This window comes from Canis aureus, chromosome 34 (genome assembly GCF_053574225.1).
Source record: "Canis aureus isolate CA01 chromosome 34, VMU_Caureus_v.1.0, whole genome shotgun sequence".
Lineage (NCBI taxonomy): Eukaryota > Metazoa > Chordata > Mammalia > Carnivora > Canidae > Canis > Canis aureus.
The window spans coordinates 19,932,567-19,948,066 of NC_135644.1; the positions used below are offsets into that span (position 1 = coordinate 19,932,567).

Here is a 15,500-nt window from a genome sequence, read left to right on the forward strand (position 1 = left end):
GCGCGCGCCAGCGAGGACAGCGGCCCCGCGGCCCATCGCCTCCCCCGCGTGGCGCTCGGGCCGGTTCCAGGGCTCCGCGCGGCGCCGCGGGCTCCCGGGAGGGGGCGGCGCCTCCTTCGGACGTGAGGCGCCCCCGGCAGAGCGGGCGCTCGCACCGGCGGAAACCACCGAGTCAAGTGATGAAATCTGGGCCGGGCCCGGGGAGGAAGCGCGGCCAACGGCGCGGGGCCTGACCCGCGGGCGAGCCCCCCCCCCCCCCCGAGGGAGCGCGCGGCCCCGACATGAGCGGCTCCTCGGGGGCCCCGGGCGCCCCGGGATCCGGGCGGCGCAGCCCCGCCCTCGCGCGGACCGCACGGGCGGGCCGGGGAGCGTGAGCCCGAGCTCGCCTCGGCCGCCGGCGCCCAGGTGCCCCCGCCCGGGGAGGCCGGCGAGGCGTGCGCCCGGCAGGCGGCGGTGGCGGCCGCGCTCCGCCCGGACGGCTTCCGCGCCGCGCGCCGGGCGGCCTCACCTGGGCGCTCAGGTAGGGCAGCGGCGGGGCGGGGCGGGGCGGGCGGCTGGCGCGCAGGCGCGGGACGGGGCCCTCGGCCCTGCCGACGTCGCCGCGGGGAGCTCACCTGGGAGACCCGCCGAGGAAGCGCAGCCTCGCCTCGGCCTCTCCCGGCAGCGCGGGCGGCCCAGCGGGAAGGCGGCGGCGGCGGCGGCGGAGCGGGCGAGCGGCGACCGTAGGACGGCAACCCGCCGGGGGCGCGGCCGCCCACCTGCACCTGGCGCCCGCCCGCCCCGCCCCGCCCCGCGCCCCGCCGGCCGCTGCCTCCCGCCGGCCGAGCGCTGCCGCCAGGTGAGCGGGCGGGTCCCGGCGGGCCCGGGGCGGCGTCGGGGCGGCGGCGGGGCGGGCGCCGAGGCCGGTTGGAGGGGGTCTCGAGAGCGGGGTTTCGGTTGCCCCTCCGCCGAGCCGGGGCAGGTGGCGCTCCGGGGGCGGGGGGGAGCCCTGGCTCCCGGGAGCGGCCGGGGTCCAAGCCCTGGTGGCCCGCAGCTGGCCCCTGGGAGAGTGGGGGCTGGGGGGGCTGAGGGGGGCTGGGAGGGCGGGGAGGCTGGGGGGCGTGGGGGGCTGGGGGGACTGGGGAGGCTGGAGGGCTGGGGGCTGGGCAGCTGGAGGTTGGGGGGCTGGGCGACTGGGGGCGTGGGGGACTGGAGGGCTGGGGAGCTGGGGAGCTGGGGGACTGGAGGGCTGGAGGACAGGGGGCGCTGGGCGACTGGGGGAGCTGGGGGACTGGGGGGCGTCGGGGGCTGGAGGGGCTCGGGGGTGTGGGGGACCGGGGGGACTGGGGGGTGCCGGGGGCTGGGCCAGGCGCCGGACGGCCGCGTTTCCACGGGGGCCAGCAGGTGGCCGGGCTGCTCCCGCCCCGGTGCCGGGTGGTGGTGGAGTGGGGTGCGGGCGGGGGGACAGGCCCGCGACGGGAAAGGGCAGGGCTTTGCCAGGCAGCTTTCCCAGCCGGACCCCAGACAGTCCTGGGCTGGAAGCCGCCCGCCGCCGAGCCCTTTAAATGGTTTCCGAGTGGTTTGGAAAGCGCCCTGCGGTCGGGACGCGGACCTCCCTCCCTCCCCCCGTCTCTCCTCCCCCCCCCCCCCCGGGCCTCACTTTTCCGGGTGCGCTCCCTAAGCCAGGGCAGCCCCGCGGGCCTGATGGAGGCTGCAGCTGCCGCTCACCCGCCGCGCCGCCTCCGTGAGGACCTGTTGACTTAGGGACCGGGTGTCGCGGGCTGCGTTGCCGGCGCATAGGACGCAAAGGTCCAGAGAAACTTTGTTTCGGGATCCTGCCACCACTGAACCTGGGTGTGCCAGGCCCAAATTCCTTTCCCGGCCTAATTAGGCTTTTCTGAAGCTTAAGACTTGAGGGTGAAAACGGTGCTTACCTTCCTCTTTTATTTCCTTCTCCCGTGACTCCTCAGAGACACTTGGCTTCAAACTCATCAGAGAGCTGTTGCTGTTTTTAGAACCCCATGGAGTTAACGATTCTTCTGATTTTTAGAAAGTGTTATTAAGCCAGCATTATGTGCTATGAAAGTTATACAATGAAGACAGTTAGATTCAAAAATCCATTGTTAAAAAATAAGAAAGTTGCTGCATTTTCTGGTTGTGAGGAACGCTGTTGCCCCTTGTGCTGTATACATTTTCTTTGAGTCTGTGGCTAAAAGACATGAGGCTTAAGTCATACCCTACAATTAGAATTCTTTAAATTTAACTTTTACTTTTAATATCTGAAGTCTATCATACATGTTGAGCATTCCGAACAGTTTATTTGTACCAAGCATCTTTCTTTTTATATTGCTTTAACTATAGCATTTTTACAGAGGTTTCTAATAATAAATGGCAATTCCAGTGTCTGCATTTGCTTACTTCTATCTTTGCTGGTTTTTAAAAATATATTTTAAATTGCACTCTTAACAAAATGCCTTGGCAATTCCTATAGTTCATTGTTGTTGTTTTTATTAAATTTTAAATTTAAATTCAATTTATTTAACATATGTTGTATTATTTAGTTTCAGAGATAGAGTTCAGTGATTCATCAGTTGTGTATACCATCCAGTGCTTATTCCATCAAGTGTTCTCCTTAACGCCCATCACACGTTACCCCATCCCCCCACCCACTAGCAATCCTCAATTTATTTCCCATAGTTAGGAGTCTCTTATGGTTTGCCTCTCTCTCTCTCTCTCGTATTTTATTTTATTTTTTTAAAAGATTTTATTTATTCATGAGAGACACAGAGAGAAAGAGAGAGGCAGAGACACAGGCAGAGGGAGAAGCAGGCTCCATACAAGGAGCCCAATGTGGGACCTGATCCCAGATCCCAGGATCACACCCTGAGCCAAAGGCAGACGCTCAAACGCTAAGCGCCCAGACGTCCCTCTCTCTCTTTTAGTTAGTTTTTTTAACGTGCAGTTAAAGGTAAAAAGTCAACCACACAAACAGGATATAATTATGATATTTTCAAGCAGTGGCTTCTGCTTTTGTCCAAAGGCCCTGGCTGGCCCTCCTAATCTTCTCTCCATACAGAGAAAGAACATATGTTAAATACTATTTTAAAAATTAGATGTAGATGTTGCACCTCAAATCTAGAGTATTAAACTTCCATTGATTATTGAGCCAGATATTAGACTACCTTTACTCTTAAAGGAGAAATGTAACATGTTTGCATTAGCTAGTGTAACAGTGTGCCTCAGTTAAACTATTTGTAAAATGAAAAAAAAAAAAAAAACTTTCCTAGATTAAGGTAATGAGGCCTTAAATCAAGAATCTTCTCTTACCCTAGCATCATCAGGATTTCTTTCTCACTTTGGATATTCAGTCAGTCCATACAGTTTGTGATTAAACCAAAGCTGAGAGAGGTATTCTAACTTCAGTTCACCCAGCAAGTTAGTGGTAGACATGGCATTATTATTTCCAGAGACTTGACTCAAGGCTCATGTTATCTCACCACCCTTAATCCCACTTATCATAAGATGTTTATCTTTTTGTCTTTCATAGAGTGTGTAAGGCCTTTGTGAGTACAAAATAGTCTGTTGTTCTTTGTCCAGCTCTGATTTGCCCTAATTTCTATTTGTCCAGATGATGCCTGACTCCAGGGAGAATGAGTGAGAATGTCATTCTTCTCTTATTGTAGATCACATGTGTATTGAAGATGCCATGTGGATTGAGATGTTTAATCCATTCTTGGTATTTCAGAGCCACAGTTAGTTTTTTGAGTCAACACGGACAATATAATTTAGTCTTCTGATCTTTTATTGTATTGGCCTAAAATATATTTTATGAGGCAGCAGCCCAGGGTCATTCCTCCATTGGCAACACTCTAGATTTTTGGCTGGAGAGCACAGTTCTTCAACATTAGTATTTTTAAAACTTCTCTTTGGACTGCAGTCTTCAATAAGAAATATATTCTAACCTTCAATGCAGTACACTCTATGTGTGTGTGTGTGTGTATATATATATATATATGAAACAAGGCTCACAAAACAATATTTAACCTCACAATGTGGATTTTCTCTATTATTTAAAAAATACTGGTCTCGTCACACTGGATTGATTTTTCTATGACCACAAATGGGCTGGAACCTATAATGCAAATAATGGCATCCTATTGGATGTGCATTTTGAAGGCTGATTTTTCTCTTGGTGTGCTGTGTCATACACACACACACACATACTTGAAAGAAAGAAAAGCAAGCTGTACATTTTTAAAAATATATAATTATATTGTAATCCTCATTAAACGTTTCTTGGGGGGCTTGAGACTCTAGGAGTTGGTGTTAGACTAAATTTATCAAACATAGGAATGTACAGTGAAACCTCACTGTACATTATTGTATTTTAAATGTATACTGAAAGTATACTGTAGTATGTTTTGGGGACAGGAAAAACTGGAAGGGTTTTCCTGAAGGGATATTGATGGTAACAATTGTCAAGTTTGTAAGAGAAAAATAATTATCTTCAGCTCTATTCTAAATTCTAAATTTTATGGCATATTAATAGTGCTAGATGGAGTGTTAAAAAAAACTGTTAGAGTAAACATCCAGTTTATTCTTGGTTTGTAGTCTGTTAATTTTTGTTTGTTTGTTTACTACGAAACAGTTATAAGAGACAAACTCTAGGAATCAGACCTCTAACCCCTAAAATGACTAGATTGGGAGATTGAGAGATTGGATTAGGTTCCTAAGTGACCTGTAGGGATACAGGCTTGGAAATTCTGATAGGATGACTAAACTTTCCATAGAAGCTTTTAATTTTAACTCCTGATAGAAGGAATTTTCCTCCAAAAGAAAAGTAGTATATTTAATATTTTGGAAATGATCTAGGCCGAAATCATCTTCAGAACATATTCAGTTCTCTGGTTCATAAAGTGTCGAAAAAATGTATTTGTTATGACAGATCTTTTATGGTTAGAAAATCTGATTGAGAAGGACATATTTTCAGTCACTTAATTATGCATCTAGTTAATATCAGAATAATTCATTTTATATAATTCGGGTGATTTTAACACAATTAATGTACTGCTAATAGCAACATTGAATTCAAATCAATGCCAGTAATGGCAAAAGACCGAAATGCATTAATTTATGTGGTAAAGCAGAGACAAGTGGGACTCTAAATTCTAGGTCATTAGTGGCTATTGACAGATGAAGTTTCCTTGAGTCATTCTCTGAGTTGGGCTCATATTTTTGGCACTAAGTGGAGAATACTTCCCTGAGTATACATTTTCCCTGTAATTGTTTTAGTTTCAAACTGTCCCAACTAGTTCGTTCATCTATACCATTGCCCGCCGGACATTTTTAAGAGGTCATAATTATCTGAGATTATACACGAGGTAAATAAGAACCTTCACCCCGTCAAAGACAAAAACAACCTGTTTTACTTCCTATATTTTATTTATAGGTATTACTACATTTAACATTTCTTATCCACAATCCCCAACCACCCCCCCTCCAAAATCTCTGAAAACCAAAATGTTTTTGGTAACTCATTTGTCAGTAAAACTTGAACTCAACTTTCTACAAAACCTAAATGCATTGTCAGCTATTTATCATCTATTCCACTTGGTGGGATGTGTCTTGCTGCAGATATACTATGATATTTGATTACATGGTACTGTTCCAGGCACTGCTGGGGGCATACTCTTTTATTGGGTATGCAAACCATATCTCCTTCCTAATATCCAAAAATACTCTGAATTTTGCTTTATTCTATTTTTCAAAATATTCTGAATTTTAAGACATTTTGGTTCCAGGTATTTTGGAGAATGGGTTATGGATCTGCACCACTATCCAGGGGTCATGGCAGAAATCCAGAGGTGATTTTTTACTCTCTTAACCTCCACAACTTTTAGATGACTGAATCTGTTAATATCTTCTGCCCTTTCCCCCCCTCTCAAATTCTCCTACTTCTGTTCTAGTTCAGGATCTCATGAACTCCTAACTGGGGTGCCATAGCCACCTGCTACCTGATATCTCACCAGATGGTGTTAAGCTCAAATCCATCCTCAGCAGAACCCCTCAGCTAAAAATATAAACTTGTATTTCTCTCTACTATGCTTAAGTCTTTTAATAACTTCACGTAGTTCAGGATAGAACCCATGGTCCTTAAAATGGTACCACAGAAACTGGCCCTTGCTTAATTATGGTTTTACTCTGTAAACCAAAATTTTATGTTCCAACAACGGATTTCATTGTTTCCTCCTATGTGCTTTTGTTACTTTCCACTGCTGAGATACCTTACTTTTTATCTGTATCTCTAGAACTCTTCTGGTTCTTAAGACTCAGTTGAGATCTTACGTCACTTAGGAAACTGCATACCTCCCCCCACCCCAACCCACACACACCTCCACATACACCTGAGCTGGGGGGCGACGTCCTATGCATACTTCTATCATGAACTTTACATATATGATTTAATATAGTCTGCTTTTGTGCTTGTGTATACACACATCACTTTTAGATATTTACAAAACATGGAATATTTCTCTTTCCTCTAAGCCTATTGTGGAGTAAAAATATTGGGGTGAAAATAGCACGGGGAGACACTGGGCAGTCAGTATAGTCTTTTTTTTTTATGGGCAGCAACCACAGAAATTGAGGAATTAGGAAACTTGTTTCATGTACTTAATTAGTCTATTTAATTTAGATTGCTGTTATCTCCATCTTATTCTTTTGAATTCTGTTATTTTTGTGCCTTCTGGTTTTGTTCCAAGATCTGAGTTTTACCATTTATTACTGGAGTTAACTTTGTGATTGAAATCTTAGTTTCTGTTTATAAATGTTTTACAACTGAGTATATTGCTATTGGTGAGAAGTTAAGGGGGACAGCTTTTACTTAAATAATATAATCAGACTAGACCAAAAAAAAAAAAAAAGGCATCTGTCAGTTTTACCTCTTAACATAAATATTTTTCAAATCCATCTACTTTTCTCCATTCCTGTCACTACCATCATCTCTTGCCTGGATTTTTGCGAATGCCTCCCTCCTGATTATCTGAATACTTCTTGGTTAGTTCCCTATGCTGTACCTAGAGGGATTTTTTTTTTCAAAACATTCAAAACTACTTAAAGCCCTTTATTGCCTTAGGATAAGGCAAGCTGCTTGACTCAGCCTAAAGGCCTGGCACCACCATTTAGCTCCTGTGTAGTGCACACACTGCATGTCATGTTCCTCCTGCCTCTGTCTTTTCAAGTGTCATCATCCCTGCCTGGAACGCTCTTCCCTCCTCCTTTGGCCTATCTAGCCAAAGCTCACCCTTCAGATTCCAGTTTGAGCTCCCCCTTTCCAGCACTAAGTAGAATATTTCACCAGTCTTCCCCTGCACCCCCACTCCCCACCCCAACTATGGATTACAGTGAAGACTGTAGTCTCAAGAAATTAAGTCCCACTTAGTACCTGGGAGTATCAACTTTGTGAGATTTCTCACAGAAGGAGCATATTTTAATATGTGGCTTATATTTTAAAAATTAGATCTTAGTGATTAATACCTTTATATTTTTATCAAGGAACAGAAGTTAATATTTGTTGTCCTAGTAAGTATTAGCCCTTATTTATGATTTTACTATTGAGCACTTATGTGCCAGGCATATTTTAAGCAATTTATATGAATTACACATTTAATCTTCAAAGTCACTCAATGAGGTACATGCTATTTTTCTCCCTATTATAGAGACAGGAAAATTGAGAAATTAAGTAATTTACCACTATCTATGAGGCCAGTGCAATGTCAGAGCCAGTCTTCAAATCCAAGCTGTCTGATTCCAAATCCTGTACTCCTATCCTGCTTATATGTAAATAAAATTAGAATTATTAAAAGGCTCACAATGGCAACAGCAACTAAATCCAGTCACCTCTCATCTCCCCCAGTCCTGCTGCCTCCAGAAACAACTTTAACCTTTTTTAGGAGTTTCTTCCAGTATTTGCCCTTTGCAATAATGTGTATCGTTGAGTCTGAGTAAAATTGTTTTAATCATGGAGTTAATAATTCATTTAAGAAAAAATTGCTTGGTTTTTCCACATATCCATTTCTATTTCTGTATACTCCCACATCTTCTCAGTATGATTTTCCCACATAATCACACCGATTTACTGGTTTCTTCTGAAGCTCTCTGTCCTCTTGTTCCAGTTTGGGCTATTGTTTCTAGACCTGTTCCATAGCAATTGTTTGGGATTTTTCTTTGCTGACATTTCTGTTGGAGTCCCTATTTCCTAAATATGATGATTTTGTTGTTTATTTACTTTCTCATGAGGATCAAATACATTCCCCAGTAGCTTCTTGAGAAATAATGAATGAAATTAAGAAATTTGAGATATCTGTCAGAAAATCTTTATTCCACTTTCAATTTTTTCCAGCGTATTTTTTAGATAGTTACTCTATCCACATGCTCCAAAATCTTAAAAAAGTAAGGAGCTGTATATGATACGTCTTCCTTTTGCTGTTGCCCTCTGACACCTGGTTTTCTTCCCTGTGAGAAAACAGTGCTTACATTTTATGAATATATATATATTCATATTCATATATGCAGGATTCATCTGCATTCTTATGTATGTAATTTATGTATAATGTAATGTATATAAATACATACATAAGAATGCAGATGAATCCTTTTTTAAAATTTAACTTATTGTGGAAAAAACCTCATATCAGCATATAAAGTACCTTATTTGTTTTTAATTTGGCATAATATTCCATCATATGACTCTATCATAATTTATCTATTGTAACTTATTTTCCTATTGGTAGAGTTGGCGGTTGTTCCAGCATTTTGATGTTAAATGATGCTTTACTGTGTAGACTTACAGGTTATCATTCTACTAGCATAATAGCATATCTGTGAGATAAATTTCTAGAAGTTATCCTCACACCGATTGATACATTGATGGAGGCAAGTAGTGTGATATCTTGTGAGTTTGATAATTCTGAGTCAGATGGATAGGGGTAAGGATGAAAGAACACCTGGTACTAAATACCTGATGGCAAAGCGGGTCCTTTTGGGGGACAGTTAATAGTTCAGATTTCTGAACTGAAAGGTTTCTGATGCAAATTATTATTTTCTTTCTTTTTTTAATAATAAATTTATTTTTTATTGGTGTTCAATTTGCCAACATACCGAATAACACCCAGTGCTCATCCCGTCAAGTGCCCCCCTCAGTGCCCGCCACCCAGTTGCTGGTGGACCTCCTCCCCTTCCACCACCCCTAGTTCATTTCCCAGAGTTAGGAGTCTCTGTGTTCTGTCTCCCTTTCTGATATTTCCTACCCATTCCTTCTCCCTTCCCTTCTATTCCCTTTCACTATTATTTATATTCCCCGAATGAATGAGAACATATAATGTTTGTCTTTCTCCAATTGACTCATTTCACTCAGCATAATACCCTCCAGTTCCATCCACGTTGAAGCAAATAGTGGGTATTTGTCATTTCTAATGGCTGAGGAATATTCCATTAAAATTATTATTTTCTTTGTGTTACTTGAGCTTTTTGACCATGACCTTTGTTTTTTCAGATTTGACCCATCTTTCTGAACTGGTTAAGACTTGCTGCTTTTCAAGGCTCATCAATCTCCTTATACCCTTTGCCTTCTATCATTACCTCTTTTAGCATTCATGGCCTCATGACCTGCTTTTTAGCTCTAGGTCCTCCTCTGCAGATAATCTAGAACAGAGCACTCATTAGCTGGTCTTTTTCAACAAGTCAAGAACTCATCTTTGCACACTTAACAATTTAACAAAGTTCCCAGCCTCCTCATCGATTCATTTGCTGAATTCAGCTAACGCTAACTCCCAGATCTCTTCCCAAGTCTCCACACCCCTTCTACTCAATCTCTCACCTGGATTACTTTAATAGTCTTTTATCCCCTTCAGTCTTCTTTTTGACTGCCTACCCCCACCCCACCCCACCAACTGCCCCCAAATCCATATTCAGCACAGCTTCAAGAATAACCATTTTAAATTTCAGATGTGAGATTAGGTCATCACCTTAAGATCTCTCAGGGCCTCTCCCCTTTGCCTAAAGTAAGTACAAATACCACAGAATTAGGTACCCCTCCCTTCCTTCCCTGTATGGAGCTTTGCATTCAGCATTCTCATGGGTCTCAGTGTGTGGTAATTGTCTATGAATGGTCTTGACGTTGGCTTTTGAGAAGAATTAAAGTTTAGTCTGACCCTGGTTTATTTCCAACTGAAATGTGTTAATAAGACTTTTTCATGCTTTACCCATGAGGGGTGTGTAATGCAGGAATTTCAGGTGGTGACTAGATAAGTGGAGGGATAGTCTGTAATTTCGAAATAGGTGTAAATATAGTCTAATCTTAAGACAGACATTGCTTTTATGCCTAATTTTTTTTTTTTAATAATGTGGATTTGTGGACTATTTGATTCTTTTACATCTGGGAAGTGGAAGCTAATGGAGACTGGGTAAGTACAGGGAAATAATGTAAATGCTCAGCCTGAAGCTTTTTTGGATTTCTAGACCAAGGCTTGGCAAACAACAGCCCTTGGCCCAAATTCTATCCCTGACCTGTTTTTGTAAACAAAATTTTATTGGAATTAGCTTTGCCCATTTGTTTGTGTATTGTGTATGATTGCTTTTGCACAACAAAAAGAGAATTGAGTAGTTGCACAACTACTCATACGGCCCACAAAATAAAACTTATTTACTATTTAGCGACTTATAGAAAGTTTGCTGACACTTTTAAAGATAGGAATGGAAGCTGAGATGTGGAGAATGATTACCTCGTAAATTGTAGATAAGCCTGTAGAAATGCAAAGTGATAGCAATGGAGCAGCAAGCAGTCTTACTCATTTGTTTCCACATTCCCCTATCCCTAATAGTCTGAGGCTTCAAGAGAGAGAATGAGTGGATAGAAATTGTTTATTACTTGTGAGTTTTGGGACTCCTTCATGAAAGGAATGTTCACTGAACTTACTGTGTGCAACCTATATGCCCATCCTCCAGTTATGTTCCACGACACAGCCCCAGTACACTCCCTTTACTAAGATTTTGAGAAAAAAGCCTCACTAATGTGAGGCTTCCCTGGTTTCAGTGGAGATGATGGGATGCTACAGTAGCAGACAAGGGGCAACATTTAACCACCAAAGACAAAGTAGGGATATATACAATAATGGAAATCAGGGGCATAGATGTAATCAGAAGGCATTGTTTTTCAAACGGGATGAATGAAATAGATGAGTACTACCACAGTATCACTTTGTGTATGTACCAGAAAAAAAACCACTAAGCCTGGTGGCAAAAACGTTGGGTTTAGTTACCACAGTTGAGCATCATTACCTCTTACCCAGTTTCCAAATGTAAGTCAATTCACAGGCCCAGAGACCTTTGATTGAAGTTGAGGCCTAGTCTTGAGAAGGCTGCACAAATCTTCCTCAGAAGCCTTCCCCAGAAGGACATGTAGCCATTTATTAGAGAGGCTATGCTTTGGGGAAAATACTCAGACCTTTCCTACTAATTCCTAGGGAGCCAGAATACACTTTGTGGCCCTCTAGTCATAATGGGAAATTATAGTAATTAGATAATAGATGGAATCTTAGCTCAAGTCTGACTCACAGGGGGCCCACATGTCAGCAGGTCTACGCTGTGCTTATTTCCCCATTTCCTTAATGTATGATTGGAGTCAACATTCTGGATGACTAGCAGAATCCCTATATTGGTTTTCTAAGTCATAGATTCAGGACCATCGTGATAGGAAAGCTAAGTAGAAGAACTTAGAACTTTTCCTCCTTCTAAGAGAGTAAATTAGAAATAATGCTGTATCCCCAAGGGAGTTGTTGAGATCAGTGCCACCATCACAGATTTGAAATAAGACTTGAGATACCTATTACATCTCATTTAACTCACTTATTTGGCCTGTGCAGAAGTTGGATGAATCTTAGAGAATGAATGGACTATTACGAACTTAATCATTGGATGATTCCAAATGTGCTTACCGACCCAGATGTGGTATCTTTACTTGATATAATCAACACAGCCTCTGGCATTTAGTATGTAGCTATTGACTTGGTTAATTGCTTTTTCTCCATACCAATTTACAAGGAGCACCAAAGGCAATTTGCTTTTATCTAGCATGGCCAAGAGCCAGGTCAGTTCTCCTGTCCTAGAAATCTTAATTATCCCAACATCCACAAAATATCACATTGGTTTACTATGTTGATAATATTATGTTGACTGTATCTGATGAGCAGAAAGTAGCAAGTGCTTTAGATGTTTTAGTGAAGCATTTGCGAACCAGAGGGTAATGAGAATCACAAAAATTCGGGAGGGCTTCAGTAACATATCTGGGCATTCAGTTGTCACTCTACTTAATATACTTTTTTTTTTTTGAGGCAATATTTTCTTTCTTTTTTTAAAAAAAATATTACATTGAAGTTGTTAGATATGAAGTTTACTAGTCTTTAAGTAACAGAATATTAGGTGGGATTGTGACAGAATTTGATAAGTAATTCACATTGTCACAGTAATGGATACAATGGCTGTTAGTACTCTGCATCTCATTTTGAGGTTTCCTCTTTACCTGTAAGTAGGATGCTTGCATCTTGTTAGGTGGAATATGGAGTTGTTGCTATTGTACAGGAGTTCAAATGTGTGAGAAAGTGTGCAGATGGAAACTGAGTAACTGAAAAGGTAGACAGTGCTGCTTATCAATTTATTGTCTCTCAGTTCCAAATTTATTCTCTTCTGCTCTGTAATAATGGAGGGACATTGGAAGGACACTGAAAGCAGAAGGTGCTTCCTTTCCTGGTTCCAGGGTGACTTTCTGGTTAGGCTCTTTCTGGGCATAGTTGTCTTCTACTTTTCAGCCTCTACATAGTTTTCCCTAGTGTCAGGTAACTGCACAGCACATCTTTTTCTAGAGCTGCCACCACCCTGTACTTTCTTCAGAGCTTGACTTGAGCAGTAGTGTTGACCTGGAGTCATAGACATCATGGACCAGTTCCCTAGCCTTGGTCACCGCTCCCTGCACTCTGTTTAGCTTCATACATGTGCTGCACACTGGGGACCCCCAAAACTGGGTTTCTAGGTAACTTGCCCAAATTTTAACACAGGCACCAGTCTGCCACCATATCAACCCAGGCTATACATAAAAGTGCACTAGACTCCTGCAGAGGACAAGCTTCTTAGCTCCAGGTGCCATCAGCAGCCAGTAGCCAGCAGTTATCTTCAGCACCTAGCAAGTTCCAGTGTTTGACATTTATCTCTGAGTGGCTTCTTCTGGGACTCCAGAGGGCAGATTTTTTGGCAGGTCTCACTAGTGATACACTTGTGTCACTTTTGCACCATCAGGGGTCTGACACTGTGCTCTCTCCGTAGAGATCTCTGGATCTCAGCACTGACGAGGGGAGGGTTCTTCCTTGGGCCCCCATCTCAGCCTTGTGGGTAGTGGTCACCCCTTATATCTACTACTATGTTATTTAGAATTCTCTTTTACCCTCACTAACAAATTCCTTGTTACTCCAATCCTCTCTTAATAATAGATTAAACTTTCCTTTTTCAAATCACTATGTAGTTTCTGTCTCTTTACTAATCCAAGAGCCATCAACTATGTTTACAAGGTAAACAGACAGACAAATCTTTTAAAATTTGGTACTTCTGCCCAGGGGAAGTACTAGTTAAGTGGGTAATCTGTGGTACTACTCAAATTACTCCTCAAAATTCCTCTACTGTCTATATGCCATAAATAATCATATAGACTTTCACAGCTGCAGATTTATTCACAGTAGCAGGAGACGTATGTGAGCTCCCCTTCTCCACCATCCTACACTCCCCACAAAGGATAGTGTAGTTCCATAATTACTTGTTTGCTCCAAACTGTAAAGATAGAATTGGCTGGTCCACAAATCAAGATCCTGTCTATAACCTTTCACCTTCAAAGATAATATTGTTAATGGAGATGCTTATTTGACCAAGTTTAGCTGAGAATTTGGATGCTTGACCACACACCCTTTTCTGTATTAAAACCTGTGCCTCTGATTTGTTGGAGGTCAACTCTGGCTTTTTGTCATATAACCAAGAGACACACTTTTGTTCAGAAAGTAATCCTGCTCTATGACAGTTGCATGCAGTTAGTTGTCTGCTGGTGGCATTTTCCAGCCAGCCAGCACAACAATACTTTGTCTTTAGCTGAGATCTTTGGAATATGTCTGCCTTCTCCTGTGAGGCAGCATGTAGCCATCTCCATGCGGTTTGCTTTGCATCAATGTTTGTCACCTGTCATATATCCACAAGTTACTTCCTGCTCAGAGGAATTGCTGGCGAGGATGTAGACACGGACTTAAGCATAATCAAAACTAACAAACCGCAATAGCAAGTCACCATGACATTTGATTTTACCAAAGAATACAAGCAAAAATGACTTCCTGCCACTCCTCCCTTCCCTAACCAGCAGATGAGGGCATTTAATAGAATTTCTGCCCAAGCACATAAAGTTTATTATTAGGGCAAGTTTTTTTTTTTTTTTATTCTTGTTTTGTTTTAAAAATTTGATTAGGAAATCTAGATGATAATGTGTGGCAATGATCCAATATACATTAATTTTGCAATATTGTCCTTTTCTTAATTTGCAATATATGCTACATTTTTGCTAATCTTTAGATTTTTGTGATTACCCTTAACTCTTTATAGCATGTTTTAATTCATGCTATAGCAAGCAAGTTTCATATACCAATTAGGCTTTGTGCCAGTTAAAGTCACCTGGAACTAGACCCTGAATCCCTGAGGATGTAAAATTTTATTGTCACAAATATAGGAATAAGAAATGGAAAGAACTACTTTCCTCTTTTTTATTAAATGTTATTTTCACGTGCAGTTATGAAATGTTCTGCTTTTCACTACTTTTCTACTTTGGAGGATTGCTTCAGTTGGAATTTTTAAGTTAAACTAATAACTAATGTTTTTGCAGTGTGTCTTTTTTACCTGGAAGGAACAAACAGACACTAAAAATGGATCTTATCTTGATCTTTTCCCATTTGAATCTACATTTAAACAACATCCTCAGGTGATTCATTGTCACACTAGAGTTTGAGAAACCATAGTCCACATAAGTGGAAGCCACAGCTTTGTGGTTAGGTTATTTTAATTTGTGGTATTTTACTTCTTTCTGTTCCTATAGAAATATGTTTTTGCCCCAATAATCATCCATCGATTTTAACCCAGTCTCAGATTGCTAGACTCATGCATATGGTTTTAGCCTTTTAAAATATCATTTTGTGGATATTTTTATTTATTATTAATACACTTTTGTAATATCTACATGTAAAGTACCATATACATTGATATTTTTTAAGATCAGAGGGCTTCTGAATTTTAATTTTTTTCTAATTTTAGAAATTTAGAATTTAGAAGGTCTTTGAATTTAAATTATTTTTTTCTAGTTTTAAAAAAGATTTCATGGTATTCCTATCTCCTATGAATCTGATGTTCTATAATTAGCAAGTGACCATTTTAGATAGGTATATTTA

At 42.1% G+C, this 15,500-nt stretch overlaps 1 protein-coding gene across 3 annotated transcripts in view; it reads left to right on the plus strand.

Annotated features, from left to right (window-relative positions):
- Positions 1-418: 418 nt before the first annotated feature.
- GALNT3 (polypeptide N-acetylgalactosaminyltransferase 3) overlaps positions 419-15,500 on the plus strand; it is a 43,543-nt gene continuing 28,461 nt past the window's right edge. The window contains exon 1 of one of the 3 annotated variants that reach the window (XM_077883453.1): positions 419-520. The gene's annotated coding sequence lies outside the window, so the exon portion shown is untranslated. Of the gene's footprint in view, positions 521-759; positions 839-15,500 lie in introns of those variants that run through there. The other 2 variants (XR_013371855.1, XM_077883452.1) reach the window with 2 other exon arrangements.